The following is a 22,323-nucleotide window of genomic DNA, read 5'->3' as shown; positions in this document are numbered from 1 at the left end:
AGTGATATGGAGATCTATCCACCTGAGGGCTTGGACCGTCCCGATTTTGATAATTCACCGCTCCCTCCTGTTTCTACAGCTTTACTAGAGAGTCTACAAAAAGACATTGACTCGCTAAAGTGTAGTCTGGCGAGTTTAGAAGATCATAAGCGGAGAAACAATGTAAAAATCAGGGGAGTCCCGGAGTCCATTAAACCTCCCCACCTAAAAAGTTATGTCCTCAAAATGATCTCCAAATTTATACCTGACATCAACGGACCTAATATAATTGAAAACGCCTACCGGATTAAAAGACCTGAGTCCCTCCCGCCTGACGTACCAAGAGACATCATCGTCTCCTTCTTCCCAACCTGGGTTAGAGGTAAATTGTTTGACCTTTCCTCCGACAAAAACTTCCTGCTCTCCCCATATGGCCACCTAACATTCTTCAGGGACCTGTCTAAGGTGACTTTGAAAAAGCGACGGGATTTTGCATCGGTTACGCGGGAGCTCCGGAGGTTCCACTTTGCCTACTCGTGGTCGCCATCCTCTACTCTCCTGGTGAAATTCCTGTCCGGAACTGTACACATCACAACCCTTAAAGAGGGTCTATCCTTCTTGAAACAACAGGGTATGAATCTTCCGGGAACCTACAATAGCCCTACCTGAAGTGTAATTCTACTATATACACAAAGTTACATACTCTATAGTCATATTTTTCACCAACTGTTAGCTTTAATAACACTGGTCAACAGCATTTTTGGTGCCAAAGATATTTCATCGAATTTAGGGTAACTTTGGGGTGCCGATTCTGAATATGTCATCAGTTTTGCCAGATTGGCTCAAGTTTTTGAGATTTTTCGTAAAATGTGTAAAAAAAAAAGACGTAATTTGCTACACGCGCATTAACTGCACAGAAATAACAGTCATCATGATGATTTTTTTGCTCTCTCCACACCATTGGAACACCAAATTTGAAGCTTTTTCTTTGTCCTTTGCTCCATTTTCGTAATAATTCGATACATGCTTTGCACACTATGTGTGGTCCCCAAGCATAACCCCAAAATAGGCAAAATACACTTTTTTTACGAAGTCTGTTATGTTTCTTCTATGTTTTGGCAGTGTGTAACACAAAACTATATTGAGAACTGCTCAGTTCAAGTACTAATCCAAAGAAATTAATGAGATGATGCGTCGCATTTACCAACAAGTGCTATAAATAAGATACCAAAAATCTCAAAAACTTGAGCCAATCTGGCAAAACTGATAGCATATTCAGAATCAGCACCCCAAAAATACCCCAAATTCATTAAAATATTTTGGACACCAGAAAAAAAATTTTTTTTTGTTGACCTGTGTAATGAGCCAGACTTTATACTGCCCCCACAGTCGCAGGATCACCCGAGGGTGTTCCTGGTCATAACAAACAACTATATAGTTAGCTGCAAGCCAGAGTTCACAATAGGCCTTCATACTATATTGCATACAGACTATTAAGCGAACCGGTACAGAGTACTATTTATATCACTTCAATAGCTTATTGAATTATCTTATTACCATTTTACACTCACTGGCCACTTTATTAGGTACACCTGTCCAACTTCTTGTTAACACTTAATTTCTAATCAGCCAATCACATGGCGGCAACTCAGTGCATTTAGGCATGTAGACATGGTCAAGACAATCTCCTGCAGTTCAAACCGAGCATCAGTATGGGGAAGAAAGGTGATTTGAGTGCCTTTGAACGTGGCATGGTTGTTGGTGCCAGAAGGGCTGGTCTGAGTATTTCAGAAACTGCTGATCTACTGGGATTTTCACGCACAACCATCTCTAGGGTTTACAGAGAATGGTCCGAAAAAGAAAAAAAATCCAGTGAGCGGCAGTTCTGTGGGCGGAAATGCCTTGTTGATGCCAGAGGTCAGAGGAGAATGGGCAGACTGGTTCGAGCTGATAGAAAGGCAACAGTGACTCAAATCGCCACCCGTTACAACCAAGGTAGGCCTAAGAGCATCTCTGAACGCACAGTGCGTCGAACTTTGAGGCAGATGGGCTACAGCAGCAGAAGACCACACCGGGTACCACTCCTTTCAGCTAAGAACAGGAAACTGAGGCTACAATTTGCACAAGCTCATCGAAATTGGACAGTAGAAGATTGGAAAAACGTTGCTTGGTCTGATGAGTCTCGATTTCTGCTGCGACATTCGGATGGTAGGGTCAGAATTTGGCGTAAACAACATGAAAGCATGGATCCATCCTGCCTTGTATCAACGGTTCAGGCTGGTGGTGGTGGTGTCATGGTGTGGGGAATATTTTCTTGGCACTCTTTGGGCCCCTTGGTACCAATTGAGCATCGTTGCAACGCCATAGCCTACCTGAGTATTGTTGCTGACCATGTCCATCCCTTTATGACCACAATGTACCCAACATCTGATGGCTACTTTCAGCAGGATAATGCGCCATGTCATAAAGCTAAAATCATCTCAGATTGGTTTCTTGAACATGACAATGAGTTCACTGTACTCAAATGGCCTCCTCAGTCACCAGATCTCAATCCAGTGGAGCATCTTTGGGATGTGGTGGAACGGGAGATTCGCATCAGGGATGTGCAGCCGACAAATCTGCGGCAACTGGGTGATGCCATCATGTCAATATGGACCAAAATCTCTGAGGAATGCTTCCAGCACCTTGTTGAATCTATGCCACGAAGAATTGAGGCAGTTCTGAAGGCAAAAGGGGGTCCAACCCGTTACTAGCATGGTGTACCTAATAAAGTGGCCAGTGAGTGTATGTATATTGACCTACTATGTGACCGCCTACTTCCCCTATTGTTATAGGGGCTTACTCTACTGATATAAATGTCTGCTTGTCTCCCCTATTGTATAGGGGACCTTCCCTATCCTCATATCCCTCCCTCCCATCCTTCCCTCCCTTGTTTACCCTTCCCGGTTAAATACAAAAATTTAATAAAGTTCCTTTGAAAAAGAAGTTTGTTTTCAAAATTTGTTTGCAAGCCTGTTCTCTTCCTTTTCTTGTTAGCTGCTAGCTTGATTAGGGAACCAGTACTAGAAAAAAACACGGCACTTAATAGAAAAAATTTTTTTGTAGGTGCTCAAGTAGGGTCTCCAACCCATAGAACAATAATAGAAAAAACTTGGCACTCCGTAGTGAGGAAAATTATTTTGCTTCTTTTTATTATTGATGCATCCAGACAAAATTAACGAATAAATGTTTTCGGTCCGGCAAAGGACCTTCATCAGACAATTTTTTAGTGTGAACTGAGATATGGAACACCAATCACACAGGGAGGAAAAAGCGCCGGGGTATGTGGCAACATCAGTTGCAGAGGCAAAGCGATTACCTGTGTCTGGATCAGCGAGGAGGAAGCGTGGCAACGTGCCGTACAGCAGGAGGGAATTTTGTCTGGATGCATCAATAACAAAAAGAAGCAAAATAATTTTCCTCACTACTGAGTGCCAAGTTTTTTCTATTATTGATTAGGGGGCCAGTCATATATTTCTTGTGTGCTAGCCAAGCTGTTTCTAGGGAGGATATTCCTGTAATATTGTCCTCAAAAAATCAACTCATATCCTCTTTAGTTAGGGTATTAACAATTGGATCTGTCAGTAAGGATTCATTTAGCCTCCATCTATACAACCTGGATGTGGTTATATTGAATTTAAAAATCGAAAGGACCGCGTCGTGGTCAGACCATGAAGAAGTGTATAATATTGCTGGGAGTGAGTTAGCTATTTTTAGGTGGAGATCAATTCTGGAATATGTGTTTGTTTTATGGGGTGAGGAGAAGTATGTGTATCCAAGGGCGGACACAGACAGCTTGGGGCCCCTGTGCAGGAAATGAGTCTGAGCCCCCCTTTTTTAAGGTGAAAAAGCTTTATATATATATATATATGTATATGTATATGTATATGTATAGCCACACACACATGCGTGTATATATTACATAGTCTCCTTTATTATGTATATTATCGTCCCTTATTGTACAGTGCCCTCTCGTTATGTACAGCACTGTCCCTTACATATTGGATTTTATAGAGCTCTGTTTTTTTATTACATACAGTCTTGTATTGTTAGCTGTATAATGGAATGATGGCTGATGGATCATGGGAAAGCTTCTTTTCTAAAGGAGGAGCTGATGGACTGGTAGTCTGGTTCCTGGCTCCTCCATCAGTAGTATATCTACCAAGACAGGGGACTATGTAATAAAAGAGGCCGCTGTGAATAACAAAAATAACAAGAATACACTATGTAAGAGACAGCACTGTACATAACAGCAGAGGAGGCTATGTAATAAGGGAAGAGGAAACTATGTATTTAAGGATGGTGTTATACATAAGTGAGTACACTATATACTAGGGGACTGTGCTATACATAAGTGAGTTCACTTTATACTAAGGGACTGTCTTAGTCATAATAATCGATAATGTCTTCCTCCACCTCCCCATTCCTAAATCCATTATAAATTCTGCTTCCTCCCATCCCAATCCCCCACACCCCTCATTGTCCTCCTCTCCCCGCATCCCATTATTGCCCTCTCCCCCACCCCCATGATTGCCCTCTTCACAACCTCAATCTTTGCTTTTTCCACACCACCCCATTATTGCCATCATTGCCCATTCCACCACCTCCATCATTGCCTCCTCCCCACCACCCCCATCATTGTCCTTTCCACTGCCACCATCATTGATTTCTCCCCACAACCCCATCATTACCGATTCCACCACCTCCATCATTTTCTCCTCCCCACCACCCCATCATTGTCCTTTCCACTGCCATCATTGTCTTCTCCCCCACCACCCCCATTATTACCTATTCCACAACCTCCATCATTTCCTCCTCCCCCACCATCCCTATCATTGCCCTTAACATCACCCCCATCATTGCCCATTACACCACCTCCATCATTTCCTCCTCCACACCACCCCCATTATTGCCCATTCACCACCTCCATCATTTCCTCCACCCCATCATTGCTTTCTTCCCCACCACCCGCATCATTGCCCTCTCCGTCAACCCAATCATTGCCTTCTGCACCATCACCCATCATTGCCTTCTGCCCCATCATTGCCCTGCCCGTCAACCCAGTCATTGCCCTCTGCACCATCAACCCCATCATTGCCCTCTCCGTCAACCCAATCATTGCCTTTTGCCCCATCATTGCCCTCTCCTCCACCTACACACTCACACACAGAGCACCATTCACCTCTATACACACCTCACCTCTGCGGATCGTATCCTGAAGCCTCACCATCGCCGGCAGCTTCCTGTTTACTCACTGCCGTAGTGCTTAATGATGATGTAATTCAGCCACTGCTGTGTGAGACAGGAAGCGCTGGCAGGAAGAAGGACGGATCCATTCCCTGCAGCTCTACTCCGCTGCCATTTTCTCTTGCAGGCAGCGGAGCTGCAGGGATTGCTCCCTGCCCACCGCACATGAGGGCAGTCTGGCCAGTGGCCCCCCGGAGCCTTGGGGCCGGATACACTGGCCAGTTTGCCCTCATTATTAGCCACCCTACAGGGGCCCCCTGGAGACTCCGGGCACCGGTGTAGCCACACCGGTTGAGCAGGTGGTATGTCCGATCATGTATGTATCCCCTTGTTTTCCCATTCATTACTCTCCATATGTCCACTAGGTGATTCTCCTTTATGAGGTGAAGAATCTTTTTCCTTTCTGCTTTTGTAATGTCAGAGCTTCTCAGAGCACTGCTGTCCAAATTTGACTTTATGGTGAAGTTAAAATCATGGCATCAGATCAGGTGGTGGAAAGAGAATGAGAAGCCTAGACAGCATCGATTTGAAGACTGAAAGCTGTGTTGACTCTCGGAGATGGCTGTTCACAATGCAAATGTTTTGTCCTTGTAGAGATCCTTGTAATAAAATGAATCTGCCCCCCCCCGGTCTGAATAAAAATTGAGAAGTTGAAGTGGGAAACTATTCTTAAAACAAAAGGAGTAGCTATTTGTATTATGTTCCCATGATGATATAAAAAACAGGGAATAAGCAGAGTCAAAATATTTCGGGTGTGAGGAGTTAGAGAAGTTGGTCTCCTGGAGGCAAGGAATGTCAGGGCTTTGTTTCCGATAGTCTATAAAGGACTTCTTACGTTTTAGACGGGAGTTAAATCCCCCGACATTGTGGGATAGAACTTTACACATGACTGGTCAAGCATGTGGTGCTAAGGAGCAACTAAAGGTACCTTCACACTAAACAATATCGCTAGCAATCCGTGACGTTGCAGCGTCCTGGCTAGCGATATCGTTGAGTTTGACAGGCAGCAGCGATCAGGATCCTGCTGTGACATCGCTGGTCGTTGCTGAAAGTCCAGAACTTTATTTTGTCGCTGGATCTCCCGCAGACATCGCTGAATCAGTGTGTGTGACACCGATTCAGCGATGTCTTCACTGGTAACCAGGGTAAACATCGGGTTACTAAGCGCAGGGCCGCGCTTAGTAACCCGATGTTTACCCTGGTTACCACCGTAAATGTAAAAAAAACAAACAGTACATACTCACATTCCGGTGTCCGTCAGGCCCCTCGCCTTCTGCTTCCCGCACTGACTGAGTGCCGGCCGTATAGTAAAAGCAGAGCGCAGCGGTGACGTCACCGCTGCGCTCTGCTTTTACTTTACGTCCGGCACTCACAGTCAGTGCGGGAAGCAGACGGCGAGGGACGTGACACCTGAATGTGAGTATGTACCGTTTGTCTTTTTTTTACATTTATGATGGTAACCAGGGTAAACATCAGGTTACTAAGCGCGGCCCTGCGCTTAGCAACCCGATGTTTACCCTGGTTACCCGGGGACTTCGGCATCGTTGGTCGCTGGAGAGCTGTCTGTGTGACAGCTCTCCAGCGACCACACAGCGACGCTGCAGCGATTGGCATCGTTGTCTGTATCGCTGCAGCGTCGCTTAATGTGAAGGTACCTTTACTCCATAGTCCCTCCTGACATGGATAGATGTTGAGGTATGATCTGCCGAGCAAGTTGTACGATGAGCGGAGTAAATGTAAACAATCCTGTGGAAAGACAATAGGAAAGGAAGGGAGGGGAAATAGACAAAGACAAATAGGAAACAACATAAGACTAGATGGGTGAAATACCCAGTATGCACAGTGATCTGGAGACCCATATTAAAGGGGGATCCAGGTATCACTGAGATTAGGCGACATGTGTTAACCCCGAGAGCCAAACCTCAGCTCATATTATACCTCTATCTATGCCATCTAATATCAGGTAAGGTAATCAGAACAACTGACATAGACTGTAATGAACGAATTTGGTCGGCGATAGTATAATGTAATCATTTATAGATGGTGAGATTCATTAGTCCAAACTCTAATTAACTCATGTGGAATAGTGGTCACTAGGGTGGTACCAGCGAACCAGCGATTGTGGCCCTATATAAGGTCAAGGTGGCACCACTCCTATCAACCACCATATAAAAAAAGGCCAAAAAGAAGGAACATTGCAACTTAGCCAAAACATTCTTTAACCACCAGGTCTAACCCCAGCAAACCGTGGTCAAACCCCAAAAGTCCTTATAACATATGGACATAGGTTCTGATCTGGGACAGCACTTGGTAACTGCTGGACTAAAGACCAGTCATGTAACACGCGTGTGCTGGCTTCTTGTCCTGGGAGCCTCCCTCCACTCTCGTCAGCCATGGTTGTCGTGGTGGCAATGGTTGGGTAGCCTGTGGTATTGGGATATCAGCTTGGTCTAAAGCATGCTTGCCTTCCGCTAGGGACCTACATGTATAGGTTTTATTGCAGAGGGAGGAGAGGACAAAGGGGAAGCCCTATCAGTACTTAATGTTTGCTACTTGTAGTGCAGTGGTGACAGGTTTGAGAGCTCTTCTCCTGGAGAGTGTGGCAGGTGCAATGTCCGCAAGGACCAAGGCTCCAACTCATCAATGCGCTCCATGTGCAGCCTGAGAATCTCCTGATCCTCTCCCAGTGCATCAGCCGCGGCATCCTTTTTCTCTTCCAAGCTGGAGGTGCGTTGTGTAATGTCGTGCAGCTGTATAGTGATGCTCTGCATAGCAGAGGTAAGCTCCAACCTAAAAGTCTCTTGTAGTGTTTTTATCAGCACTATTGTGGGTACCGCACACTCCACATGAGAGGGGAGATCAGGACTTGTAAGGGTGATCTCGTGCGGTGCAGGTGCGGGAGAAGTAGTTGTGGCGGCAGCCATTTTAGATATACCGCTACCTATGAGAAGCTCAGTGATCGGGCAGCTTACGTCTGAGCTGGGCCTCCTCTCCTCGGCATTTCAGGTCACAGGGCTCCTGGGTGGATGCTCAATCCACCGTGATTCTTGTGCTGAAAGAGGCTGATTATGGCTGATTGGGGAGTGAAAATCAGCACCGCATGTCTGCCTCAGTCAAGCTCCGCGTATGAGCCATCCTGTTATTGCATTTTAATAAAATGTGGCGGCGACCAACAAAGCGTAATTCTGGCATGTTGACTTTTTCTCATTACGCTGTTTAGCAATCAGGTTAATTCTTTTTTTATAATGATAGATCAAGCAATTCTGAATGGGGTGATACCAAATATGTGTATGCTTGATTTTTTTTTATAGTGTAATTTTGAATGGGGCGAAAAAAAGGGGTGATTTGAATTATTTTTTTTATGTTTTTAAAAACATTTTTACTTTTGGCATTGTGGATACCAAATGAGACAGCCAGCCTTCAATCAGAGATTGGCTCTGCATTCCTTGTGTGAACATTGCCACATACAGATTATATTTTTTTGCACTGGTGTGCCACACGGCCAATCCCTGATTGAAGGCTGGCTGTCTCATTTGGTATTATTGCACCCGTGCAGTTGCCATTTTACTTAAGTCCGCTGCACCCTGTTAGTGCGTTTGTATTGAGGCCCAGTTAGACAGATAAGCATCAATGCCTGTTTTTGGTTTTTCTTGAATATTGGAGGATTTTTTCCTCTTTTTGTGGTTTTTATGTTAGAGTAGGACTGGCAAGTGTAAGGACACTTGACGTGGGTTGCCAGCTTACGTATGATGGCCGAAGAGAGAGAAACAGCCAGAGAGATTCTGCCAAAACATCCATACATCTCAAAAGGACCAGACACTGGACTGCAGCCATTTTACATCATGGCTCCATTACGAGGGACACGGATCTATAACTCTATAGGAAACAACCTAGGGGTTTTCAGCCTCGGTTGGAAGAATACAGATCTGCTCCATTGACCATTGCTGAACCATGGATATGTTTGGAGAAGCCAGGCTGTGATCAGCAGATCAACTGGCCTTGTATGGACTGACATCTTCCTACGCTTGTCATTCCCTTTTCTCTGTGTGCGTGCCACAGGTGAGGTTGAGCCCCTGGAAGATCTGTAGCCACAGCTGCTATTATCCCGGTGAGTCAGTGGAAGGGCGAGACTGTAATGTCCACCATCTTGGGTCCTGTGCTGGGCCTGTTCTATGTTTTCTGCCTGTTTTGTGGTTCAATAATGCTTTGCCACATTGTTTTACCCTCACTCTGCGTTGCCTGAGTAGCGTTTTGCCCATTTTAAAAGGAGAGCTGAAGTTTGGTGAGACGATCCCTGGTCCATGTGGTTTCAGCTAGCAGGTGGCGCTCATAGCAATCAGGCAGTGACAACCAGACTTCTACTGGAGACCTCTGCCAACCCATCAGTGACCTGTGATCATGCATACCTCCCAACTGTCCTGGATCCTGCGGGACTGTCCTGATTTTGACAGTCAGCCCCGTGATCCCGGGCGGGACATTAGTTGTCCCGCACTACGCAAGGTTTGTTGCTGTTTTTTTTTATTTTTTTTATAAAAGTTGGGTCAACTCCCACCCGCCCTCCCTGCCCGCTTCCCACACATGCTCCATACTGTGTAATGGCCACATGATGCTCCATACTGTATAATGGCCACCCATGATGCTCCATACTGTATAATGGCCATTGGCCACATTATGCTCCATACTGTATAATAGCCCCACATGATGCTTCGTACTGTATAATGGCCACACATGATGCTGCGTACTGTATAATGGCCACACATGATGCTCCATACTGTATAATGGCCACACATGATGCTCCTTACTGTACAATGGCTCCACATGATGCTCCATACTGTATAATGGCCACACAGTGCCCCATACTGTATAATGGCCACACATAGTGCTCCATACTGTATAATGGCCACATTATGCTCCATACTGTATAATGGCCACACATGATGCTCCATACTGTATAATGGCCCCAAATGATGCTGCGTACAGTGTACTGGTCCCATGTGATGCTCCATACAGTAGAATGGGTCCACATGATGCTGCATACTGTATAATGGCCACACATAGTGTATAATGGCCACACATGATGCTCCATACTGTATAATGGCCACACACAGTTCTCCATACTGTATAATGATCCCACATGATGCTTAATACTGTATGACCCCCCCTCCTGTATGCATGGCTCATATTCCCCCCTGTATGCATGGCTCATATCCCCCCCGTATGCATGGCTCACATTCCCTCCCTCCTGTATGCATGGCTCATATTTCCCCCTCCTGTATGCATGGCTCATATTCCCCCCCTCCTGTATGCATGGCTCATATTCCCCCCCCCCCCGTATGCATGGCTCATATCCCCCTCCCCCTGTATGCATGGCTCATATTCCCCCCTGTATGCATGGCTCATATTCCCCCTGTATCCATGGCTCATATTCCCCCCCCTGTATGCATGGCTCATATTCCCCCCCCTGTATGCATGGCTCATATTCCCCCCCTGTATGCATGGCTCATATCCCCACCCTGAATGCATGGCTCATATTCCACTCCTGTATGCAAGGCTCATATCCCCCCCCTGTATGCATGGCTCACATTCCCCCTCCTCCTGTATGCATGGCTCATATTCCACTCCTGTATGCATGGCTCATATTCCCCCTCCCCCTGTATGCATGACTCATATTTCCCCCCCCTGTATGCATGGCTCATCTCTCCACCCCACCCCCCGCTCCCATCTTGATTGGCGCGGCTTACCGTCCTCCTTCGTCCCCCCTAACCCGTCCCTCATACTTACCTGTTCCTCACCGCGCGGCCGCACCGACATGCCTCTCGCTCTGTCCCGACTCCCGGCGCAGCACCTTCTTCCTGCATGAGCGGTCATGTGATACCGCTCATTAAGGTCATGAATATGCGCATATTCATGACCTTAATTAGCTGTACAACGAGACCCCTCATTCAGGAGCGCTGCAGAAGCCGAGACTAGGCATCGCTGGAGCAGGGTGAGTATCGTCTTCAAGGAGGGAGGGTGGGAGGCGGCTGGGCGGGCGGCCGGGAGGTGACCCAGCTTTTATAAAAAAAAAAAAAACAACAACAAACTTTGCTCAGGTGCCGCCCCCTGCATTGTCCCCGCCCTAGGCATGTGATACGGCCCTGCCGGGTGATGTACACACCTCCCAACCGAACCAGTGAGGGACAACTAATGTCCCGCCCGGGATCGCGGGGTTTACTGTCAAAATCGGGACAGTCCCGCTGGATCAGGGATGGTTGGGAGGTGTGCACAGTATAATGTTCTCACAGTACCGCCATACCCCCACACACAGTATAATGTTCTCATATTACCACCATACCCCCACACACAGTATAATATTCTCATAGTACCTCCATACCCCCCCACACAGTATAATGTTCTCATAGTACCGCCATACCCCCCCACACACAGTATAATGTTCTCATCGTAACTCCATACCTCCACACACAGTATAATGTTCTCATAGTACTGCCATACCTCCACACACAGTATAATGTTCCTACAGTACCACCATACCCCCACACACAGTATAATGTTCTCATAGTACCACCATACTTCCACACACAGTATAATGTTCCTACAGTACCGCTATACCCCCATACACAGTATTCACTGTGTGCAGAATTATTAGGCAAGTTGTATTTTAGAGGATTATTTTTATTATTGATCAACAACTATGTTCTCAATCAACCCAAAAGACTCATAAATATCAAAGCTTAAAATTTTTGGAAGTTGGAGTGGGTTTTTTAGATTTGGCTATCTTAGGAGGATCTCACTTGTTTATTTTCACCAGGTAAACCAATATAACTGCACAAAATTTAGAAATAAACATTTCTAACATGCAAAAACAAACCCCCAAAAAATTAGTGACCAATATAACCACCTTTCTTTAAGATGACACTCGGCTCGACTTGATCTGTTTACGATCAACATTGCATGCAGCAGCCACCACAGTCTCCAGACACTGTTCCGAGAGGTGGACTGTTTTCCCTCCCTGTAGAGCTCACATTTTATGAGGGACCACAGGTTCTCTATGGGGTTCAGATGAAGTGAACAAGGGGGCCATGTCATTATTTTTTCTTCTTTGAGACCTTTACTGGCCAGCCACGCTGTGGAGTGGTAGAGGCAACTGATGGAGCATTGTCCTGCATGAAAATCATGTTTTTCTTGAACGATACCGACTTCTTCCTGTACCACTGCTTGAAGAAGTTGTCTTCCAGAAACTGGCAGTAGGTCTGGGAGTTGAGCTTCACTCCATCCTCAAGTAGAAAAGGTTCCAGAAGTTCATCTTTGATGATACCAGCCCATACCAGTACCCCACCTCCACCTTGCTGGCGTCTGAGTCGGAGTGGAGCTTTATGCCCTTTACTGATCCAGCCTCTGGCCCATCAGGAGTCACTCTCATTTCATCAGTCCATAAAACCTTTGAAAAGTCAGTCTTAAGATATTTCTGGGCCAAGTCTTGAAGTTTTATCTTATGTTTCTTGTTCAAAGGTGGTCGTTTTTCAGCCTTGTTTACCTTGGCCATGTCCCTGAGTATCGCACACCTTGTGCTTTTTGTTACTCTGTTGAGGGAGGATTTAAATTGATCCTTCACGGTTAACCCAGTGATTTCCAAATTAATATGCAAGGTGTTGCCGGCAACTGAAAATAACCAGACGGAGACGTGTGTCTCTGTTTGGGGGGGATCAAGCTGATCTCTCCCCTCCGTTTAATGAGTATGAGTTTTCATAGTCATAGAAATCATACTTCAACCAATCAGCACAAGAACACGCTCACGGTTCTTAGCCTATAAGAATGCAGGAACAATCTGTGCGTCAAAGCTTCATAGAACAATACAATCTCAGTCTCATATTCTGTTTAGATTGCAACAATCAAGGTCTCATCAAGGTCTCATAACAGCTGTAAATTTTAGCCTACTAACAAAATTTATATCAAAACAACAAAATGGAGTCGAAAAGCACAAAATGGAGAACCTTTCTTAATTTCTTCCTTCACATTCCCCCCTAGATAAATTTTGTTAATTAATGTCCAGCATCAGAGGTACTATCCCAAGCTCTAAGCTCGAGGGGTACTGGTCTTCACATGACTGGTGCCATGTTACCAGACATGGCTGTTGCGGCGTACCCGTCCCCCCTGTATACTAGAATTTACGAATAACAATTATTAATAACAGTAGTGGGGATCTTTTGAAGATAGCCATGCGCTTGGCTTCAACATCTTCATCAGGTAACTTTGTGAAATCGGTGTAGAGAAGAGCAGAGGTGGCGACGCTTTTGGTTTCATCATTAGCTATCCTAGTGCAGAATTTCCTAATACACACAGAAATACACCAAAAAACAAGTTTTAGTATTACATACATAACAAGGATAAAGGCAGCAATATATAACAAACTTTGCAAGATACCAGCTATCCAGCCCCCAGGTCCCTCAAACCAATTGGCTATATTAAGAAAGGAGAAAGTGTCTGCCCACCAACTGTCCTTATTATGGTCATTGTCTTTATCATATTAATCTCTGAGTCTTTGAATGTCCTCTAACTTTAACTTCATAGAGCTATTGGGATCTATATAATAACAGCATGCGGGTCCAATAACCTAACACATATCACCCTGTGCTGCTGTTAAGTAATACAGTATATTGATTAGTGACTTTGATAAATTGGTTTTGGACAACAACAGTAGTATATTAAATATATCCAATATATCCCAAATTTGATCATCTAGATAGTCTGTGGCCCTAACCAATTTATCCCACATTTGTGTAATCATAGGGTAAATGGAGATAGAACTGACAATTTTATTGGCTATACCCATCTGTACTACTAATCTTTCATAATACTGTACAAACTTATTATTTCACAGTATAAGATATAGCAGTACAAAAAGTATATAAGAAAATATATTTTCACCTTGACAATCCCCCCTAACCACTAAGTTTTTCCCTTAAAGAAAGATCCTTCGACACTGTCCATGTGATGGGAAAAGGGGAGGTGGATTTCTTCATCCAGACACCTCAGAAACTCTCCCCTAGCGAGAGGCCTCCAGGCAGCTGAACCCTTCACTAACCTCACATGGAGTTCTCCCACTGTCCCTAAACTAAATCTCTTAGCATCATCTGAGAATGGGGGGTTCTGTCTACTCTCTTGAGGGGGACATACTTAGGGATCTCCCTTGGATCAGTACCATCGTACTCTGGTAAATCTACTTCTTGATTGAGAAAAATGCCAGTCGGGATTGCTTTCACTAACTACCTAGGCCTGCCCAGGTGCACTTATACGTCCATCATATTATCATTATTTGTTTGTAAAATAAGAAAGGTTGGTTCTCAGGGTCAGCCAATTGTTTTTGCGTAGCTAGCTAGTCAGAGAGCCTACAGGGATAATACTCCTGTATCTGTCTTACCCTACCTGATGTGGTTGGTTCTCTGGTGGTGGGGGTGACATGACATGCTGGTCTACAGCTCCTTCCCAAAAGGATTACTGTCAGCCTACTCCCAAAAGTTAATGTCCCCACTATCCACCAACCACAATCCTGTGTCAGCTGTTTATATCACTGCATGTGATCTTGTCTGGACAGGATTCAGTGTAATTCTCTTAGGTCGGGTTGCAGCACGGGTCATACAAGTATTAGGGCCCAAATCCTCAACTATACCCTAAAAGGCATCACAGCTATAATTGACAAATCTTTGTTCACTGTAATATATATATATACACTCACTGGCCACTTTATTAGGTACACCTGTCCAACTTCTTGTTAACACTTAATTTCTAATCAGCCAATCACATGGCGGAAACTCAGTGCATTTAGGCATGTAGACATGGTCAAGACAATCTCCTGCAGTTCAAACCGAGCATCAGTATGGGGAAGAAAGGTGATTTGAGTGCCTTTGAACGTGGCATGGTTGTTGGTGCCAGAAGGGCTGGTCTGAGTATTTCAGAAACTGCTGATCTACTGGGATTTTCACGCACAACCATCTCTAGGATTTACAGAGAATGGTCCGAAAAAGAAAAAAAATCCAGTGAGCGGCAGTTCTGTGGGCGGAAATGCCTTGTTGATGCCAGAGGTCAGAGGAGAATGGGCAGACTGGTTCGAGCTGATAGAAAGGCAACAGTGACTCAAATCGCCACCCGTTACAACCAAGGTAGGCCTAAGAGCATCTCTAAACGCACAGTGCGTCGAACTTTGAGGCAGATGGGCTACAGCAGCAGAAGACCACACCGGGTACCACTCCTTTCAGCTAAGAACAGGAAACTGAGGCTACAATTTGCACAAGCTCATCGAAATTGGACAGTAGAAGATTGGAAAAACGTTGCTTGGTCTGATGAGTCTCGATTTCTGCTGCGACATTCGGATGGTAGGGTCAGAATTTGGCGTAAACAACATGAAATCTTTGGGATGTGGTGGAACGGGAGATTCGCATCAGGGATGTGCAGCCGACAAATCTGCGGCAACTGTGTGATGCCATCATGTCAATATGGACCAAAATCTCTGAGGAATGCTTCCAGTACCTTGTTGAATCTATGCCACGAAGAATTGAGGCAGTTCTGAAGGCAAAAGGGGGTCCAACCCGTTACTAGCATGGTGTACCTAATAAAGTGGCCAGTGAGTGTATATATATATTTGATCCATTCTACATTTTTATTAATCTGCACCTGTGGGATTATAGAAGCAAAGCCAGCATAAAGCTGGTTCTGGGCTTTAAACTGGTCAGGCACCCCCCTTGGCACTCCAATGGTATAAATATATACTAGTGGATCTTCTTCATAACTCATGTGGAGCTGATCAAAACTTCTCTTTCTGGTAGGTTCATCAGGTATCTTTGGTGTACATATATTGTGTATGTTTAATTAGCAAGTCAGTATCTAGAGAACTGTTCTCTTTGCAGAAACTTGTCTCGAAGATCCCTACTGGTGTACCTGTGGTGTCGAGGGAATTATAGCAGGTGTAATTGTCAGCTAATACGGTTAAGGCCCCGTCTCACATAGCGATTTACCAACGATCACGACCAGCGATATGACCTGGCCGTGATCGTTGGTAAGTCGTTGTGTGGTCGTGGGGAGCTGTCACACAGACAGCTCTCTCCAGCGACCAACGATCAGGGGAACGACTTCGGCATCGTTGAAACTGTCTTCAACGATGCCGAAGTCCCCCTGCAGCACCCGGGTAACCAGGGTAAACATCGGGTTACTAAGCGCTTAGTAACCCGATATTTACCCTGGTTACCAAAAAAAACAAACACTACATACTCACCATCTGATGTCCGTCAGGTCCCTTGCCGTCTGCTTCCTGCTCTGAGTGCCGCCGTATAGTGAGAGCAGAGCGCAGCGGTGACGTCACTGCTGTGCTCTCACTTCTCACTGTACGGCCGGCAGTCAGTCAGAGCAGGAAGCAGACGGCAAGGAACCTGACGGACATCAGATGGTGAGTATGTACTGTTTGTTTTTTTTTGGTAACCAGGGTAAACATCGGGTTACTAAGCGTGGCCCTGCGCTTAGTAACCCGATGTTTACCCTGGTTACCAGTGAAGACATCGCTGGATCGGTGTCACACACACAGATTCAGCGATGTCAGCGGGACCTCAACGACCAAAAAAAGGTCCAGGCCATTCCGACACGACCAGCGATCTCACAGCAGGGGCCTGATCGCTGGTACGTGTCACACATAGCGAGATCGCTACTGAGGTCGCTGTTGCATCACAAAACTTGTGACTCAGCAGCGATCTCGCTATATGAGACGGGGCCTTTACTTCTCCTGGGACCTTTAGTTTAGGTTCCTTATGAATTAGTGGGACATAATCTGGGCAATCAGTGGACTTCAGACCTTTCAACAGATTCATGACACAGGCAATGGTGTTGTCATCAGGAAAAAGCAGTGCATGTGTGTATAGATGCGTATTCGCAGCAGCACAAGCAATACATCCTACAGAGATATTCTGGACTCTTACATTGTATCTCACCCATTCTAACCACAGATTTTTCCTTGGGGCTGTTTGTGTTTCTATGGAGAAAACCTCTTGCTAATTGAGACCTGGAATGGGGATTACTTCATTGACTACATTTTGCAAACGCTCACCTGGGCCTGTTTTAGGTGTACTGGTAACAGGGGCCTTGGTTGGTCCGAAGTAAATATCCTGGAGCTGTATATGGCCTAAATTCCCATGGTATCCACTACTAAATACATAATTAAAATGCCTTTCCAGTATAAATGTCTGCAGGTCAGCAGATTGGGGGCTTTCGAGATTTAGGAGAAGGGGGTGACAACTTTTACCCCATTTACAGCCCCTAAGTGGTTGTAGAAGGGCTGTTAGATACATTCTCTCACGAAGACTCCTACCCGTCCCATCCTTGGGAATAACAGTTATTGTTGTCATTTCTGGTAACACACATATAAAACTGGATGATCCCCTCTACCACCCGTTCAGTCTCGGGGCACTTGACTACATCACAGAAATCAAATCGCCAGATATTTGCCGGGGCTGTCAGGTTTACCCAGAGAATAGTGGGACCAGAATTCTCATTTTTACAATAGGGACCAAAGAGGTAGGGGCGAGGATAGCCCTCAGTTCCAGGATCAAAAACAACAGTCTCTTTTACAGTGTGAGGCATGGATCCAGGTGCTCTTTCCTTCGAGTTTTACTGCAGTGGGGGTAACCAGGATCACCGTGTGAGGTCCTTCAAATCTCGGCTGGAGACAATCTCTGCGCACAAACTTTTTCACATACACCAGGTCTCCTGGCACAAAGGGATGGTGTCCAGGAACCTTGTCTGGGTCTGGAAGAGAACTGAAAACGGTTAAATGCACTTTGGCAAGGTGTCCATGTAAGGCCTGCACATAGCTAGTCAAGTCCTGTCTTCCTGTTTGGGGTATATCTTACTGAAAACAAAGCTAGAGGGAGGCATTCTGTCCATGGTTTTCCAGTCTCTGCCATTGCCTTCTGGATTTTAAGCTTAAGAGTTCCATTTAGTCTCTCCACTCTTCCACTACTCTGTGGATGGAGTATGCAATGCTTGACTTACCCCCAGTGCTGCCATTACCTCTGACATGATCTCTCCAGTAAAATGGGAGCCCCGATCGCTTTCAATGACTTCAGGAACTCCATACCTGCATATGATCTCAGCCATCAGTTTCTTCGCCGTTGTCTTAGCCGTAGCTTTGGCAACTGGGTAGGCTTCTGGCCAACCTGAAAATAAATCAATGCAGACCAACACATACTCATACGTCCCTGCCCTGGGTAACTGAATATAATCAATCTGCAGTCTCTGGAATGAGTAAAGGGCCGGGGAGTGTGTTTGGATGGAGTTTTCACTGTCCTGCCCTGATTATGTGTGGCACATATCATGCAGCTCTGTACCTGCCTTTTTGCACAGGTGTAAAACCCGGGGGCAATCCATTGTCTCTGTAGGGTCACACATGGCCGTCTTCGAGTGGTGCATATTCCCGTGCAGAACCTGTGCCATCATTGGGTACAGTACCTGTGGTAGGCAGACCTTTTGACCCCTCCCCCATAGTCCAGTGACGGTATCAGAGCAAGCCCCTATCTTTTGCCACCTATTTTACTCCTCCTTACTTGCCTGTTCTTGTAACCGGGCTAAGATGTCTTTCAACACAAATGGAGATGGTGGGGTGTCTAGGTGATGTACTTGAGAGGCTACAGGAGTGCTTGCTGCTTTCTTGGCAGCCTGGTCTGCCAGTGCGTTACCCTTTTGTCCGTCCATCAGTGCCTTTGGTATGTGCCTTTACCTTTATGATGCCTGCTTGGGTGGGAAGCTGTAGTGCATTCATAAGTTGCTGGACTGCCTCAGCATGTTTAATGGGGTGGCCATTTGCTGTCAGGAAAGCCCTGGCTCTCCAGATAGGCCCATAATCGTGTGCAATGCCAAAAGCATACCTGGAATCAGTGTAGATATTTAGTCTTACCTTCTGCTAGTTTGCACGCTTCTATGAGCGCCTTGAGCTCTGCCTCTTGTGCAGACATATGAGCTGGCATTGACTCTGCCTTGATTACCTCATGTTCTGAGACCACAGCATATCTGGTACAGAAGCGTCCTTGGTCATCTTGGTGACGGGATCCATCTACAGAAAGCTCAAAATCAGCATTAGAATAGGCACACTAGAGACCAGCCGTTTCCTGAGACATCAATTCTAGACAATCATGTGGTTTAGAAACCTAATCTTGTTAATCTGGATCCATTCTAGAAAGAAAAAGAGTGTCCTTTTTCATGTCACCTACTCCTCCCCCCTTTGGATCCATAGGAACTAGGAGAAGAGAAGCGGGGTTCAGGACAGTGCACCTTTTTAAAATCACATTAGTAGGCATAAGAATAGCACACTGAAGTCGCAGCTGTCCAGCCATGGACATATGGCTAGGTTGTAACTGGAAAGGGGAACTTGAGGGTAGCATCTGTCAGCAGGGGTGTGACAATTTCTCTGAAAGTGACCGGGCTGGCCACAGCGCCAACACTGCAAGTGAGAACTGGTGCGGCTGGGCTGGGGAGCGATACCTCCAGACATAGGGTTAAAAGAAATATTTGAGTAGGGGACTGAATTCGTATAAGGTGGGAGGGCTGGAGTTAGAGTTTGCTGCTGGGCAGGCCAGCTGCATTCTTGTACCTGGGGTGGGGGCTAGAATTGGAGCAGAGAGTGCTGCAGCTAGTTTTAACCCTTGATTACTCTGTTGATACAGAACATGCTAAATTCTTTTGAAAACTTCTGATATTACTGACTCGGGGGCGGGAGGAGGTGGCATACAAAATTACGTTCTGGACAGCCTCAGTAAATAACTGTTTGGACCTGGGAATGTTGGCAGGATTATACCGTGGCCCCACTGCATATATTACATATTGACACGGAAACTGTCCTGCTCTGGTTGCTGCGACCTGTCCTGTTTCTACCTGGCCATAAGTTTGTATATATGAATTAGATTCTTCCTGTATCATTGGTCCACCTTTCTGTGAAATCACTGCAGCCAGTCCTCCAGCATGGCGGAGTTGATTATTTGCGGCATTTACTATGGCCCCAACATATTGTTTTGTGAGATCCCCTGTCCCTATCCTAAAGAGCACATCATAACGGTGGGGTCCAGGAATAACATTGGAATACATTTCCTGGAAATCTTCCATCTCCTCTGTATATCCCGTCTCTGACCGAGTGATTAAGGTAGGTGGGGGCAGATACTCATAACTGCTAGCAATACTAGGCATAACAGGCGCTTGTGCTGGCGGTGGCTGATAATAGATGCCGTCAGCGTTTAGCAAGGGAAAGGTGGGGGCTCACTAAATTTTGGCAACCCAGTATATATTGGTGCTTTGGGATTGAGGGTTACAAGTTTCCTTCTAAAACTAAACACTAGATTTCACTTTCAATTTACAATATTTCACAGATCTACCAGCGCGTAGTCTACACTGAGAAAATACAGAGAAACCTTGGAATGCAGCCACATACTGCCCCCTCCTTACCAAAAACAGGAGATAAGAATCACAGCATTCCTCTACACAGAGAAAGCCATAACGCAGCTGTATAACTCCCCCCGCCCATCGGATATTCCAAAGACAAACACAGACATGAACTACAGCAGTTTTTAGACTTAATTAATTTCTACAAAATCTTCATCACACATTTCACATGCCAGATTGAGAATATTTTCCCTGCATTCCTGACAGATTTCTTTTCCCTTCTTTGGGCTAACAATATCAAATTCATCACACAATTCAAACTTTCACAGAAACTGATTCTCCTTTAAAGCGAAATACCCCTACTTAGTCGTGTATAGATACCAGAGCGGCCGTATAGTCTATTCCACTAGGGTTTTCACCTGTACCCCGCTGGGACAACCCAAAATCGCGGTACTCAGCGAAAGGAGGAGGGCGTCTCAGACTAAACCCTCTGGATACCTCTGGATATATTTAAATCAATATAGACCTGAGTTACGTATCCTACCCAATCTTCGATCACCTCACCGCGCCTGATTCTAACAGTGATCAGGAATTCAGAATATTTTGACTGTAAAGAGAATTACATCACTGGTCAATCCGGGGTGTCCGTCCCTTATGAGGTACGGTTCGAGCACTGGGCTTCCAACGGAACTACACCTCTATATGATTCCACCCAAAAATCATCCCACCTCCGGGGACAAACCTCAGATCCTCTTTGCAGCAACAAACACAGGAAAACCACACCAAACGGTCAGTCTGGACAGTATAACTGCCAACTTACCGTGGTTGTTGTGGGGGATGATCAGTCCTAATTTTCCAGTGCCTGTGTCCGGTCCGAGGATCCTTTGTCTTGTTGTCCACCGGGGGGCAGAGGCGTTCCTGCTTGGAGCCCCACGTTCCCTGGCGCCAACTGTTGAGGGAGGATTTAAATTGATCCTTCACGGTTAACCCAGTGATTTCCAAATTAATATGCAAGGCGTTGCCGGCAACTGAAAATAACCAGACGGAGACGTGTGTCTCTGTTTGGGGGGATCAAGCTGATCTCTCCCCTCCGTTTAATGAGTATGAGTTTTCATAGTCATAGAAATCATACTTCAACCAATCAGCACAAGAACACGCTCACGGTTCTTAGCCTATAAGAATGCAGGAACAATCTGTGCGTCAAAGCTTCATAGAACAATACACTCTCAGTCTCATATTCTGTTTAGATTGCAACAATCAAGGTCTCATCAAGGTCTCATAACAGCTGTAAATTTTAGCCTACTAACAAAATTTATATCAAAACAACAAAATGGAGTCGAAAAGCACAAAATGGAGAACCTTTCTTAATTTCTTCCTTCACATTCCCCCCTAGATAAATTTTGTTAATTAATGTCCAGCATCAGAGGTACTATCCCAAGCTCTAAGCTCGAGGGGTACTGGTCTTCACATGACTGGTGCCATGTTACCAGACATGGCTGTTGCGGCGTACCCGTCCCCCCTGTATACTCTAGTAACGTTGCAGCTTTGAAATATGGCAAAACTCGTGGCAAATGGCATCTTGGCAGCTTCACGCTTGATTTTCCTCAATTCATGGGCAGTTATTTTGCGCCTTTTTTGTTCAACACGCTT

The sequence above is a fragment of the Ranitomeya variabilis genome, chromosome 4 (genome assembly GCF_051348905.1).
Source record: "Ranitomeya variabilis isolate aRanVar5 chromosome 4, aRanVar5.hap1, whole genome shotgun sequence".
Taxonomy (NCBI): domain Eukaryota; kingdom Metazoa; phylum Chordata; class Amphibia; order Anura; family Dendrobatidae; genus Ranitomeya; species Ranitomeya variabilis.
This window is presented reverse-complemented; position numbering follows the sequence as displayed.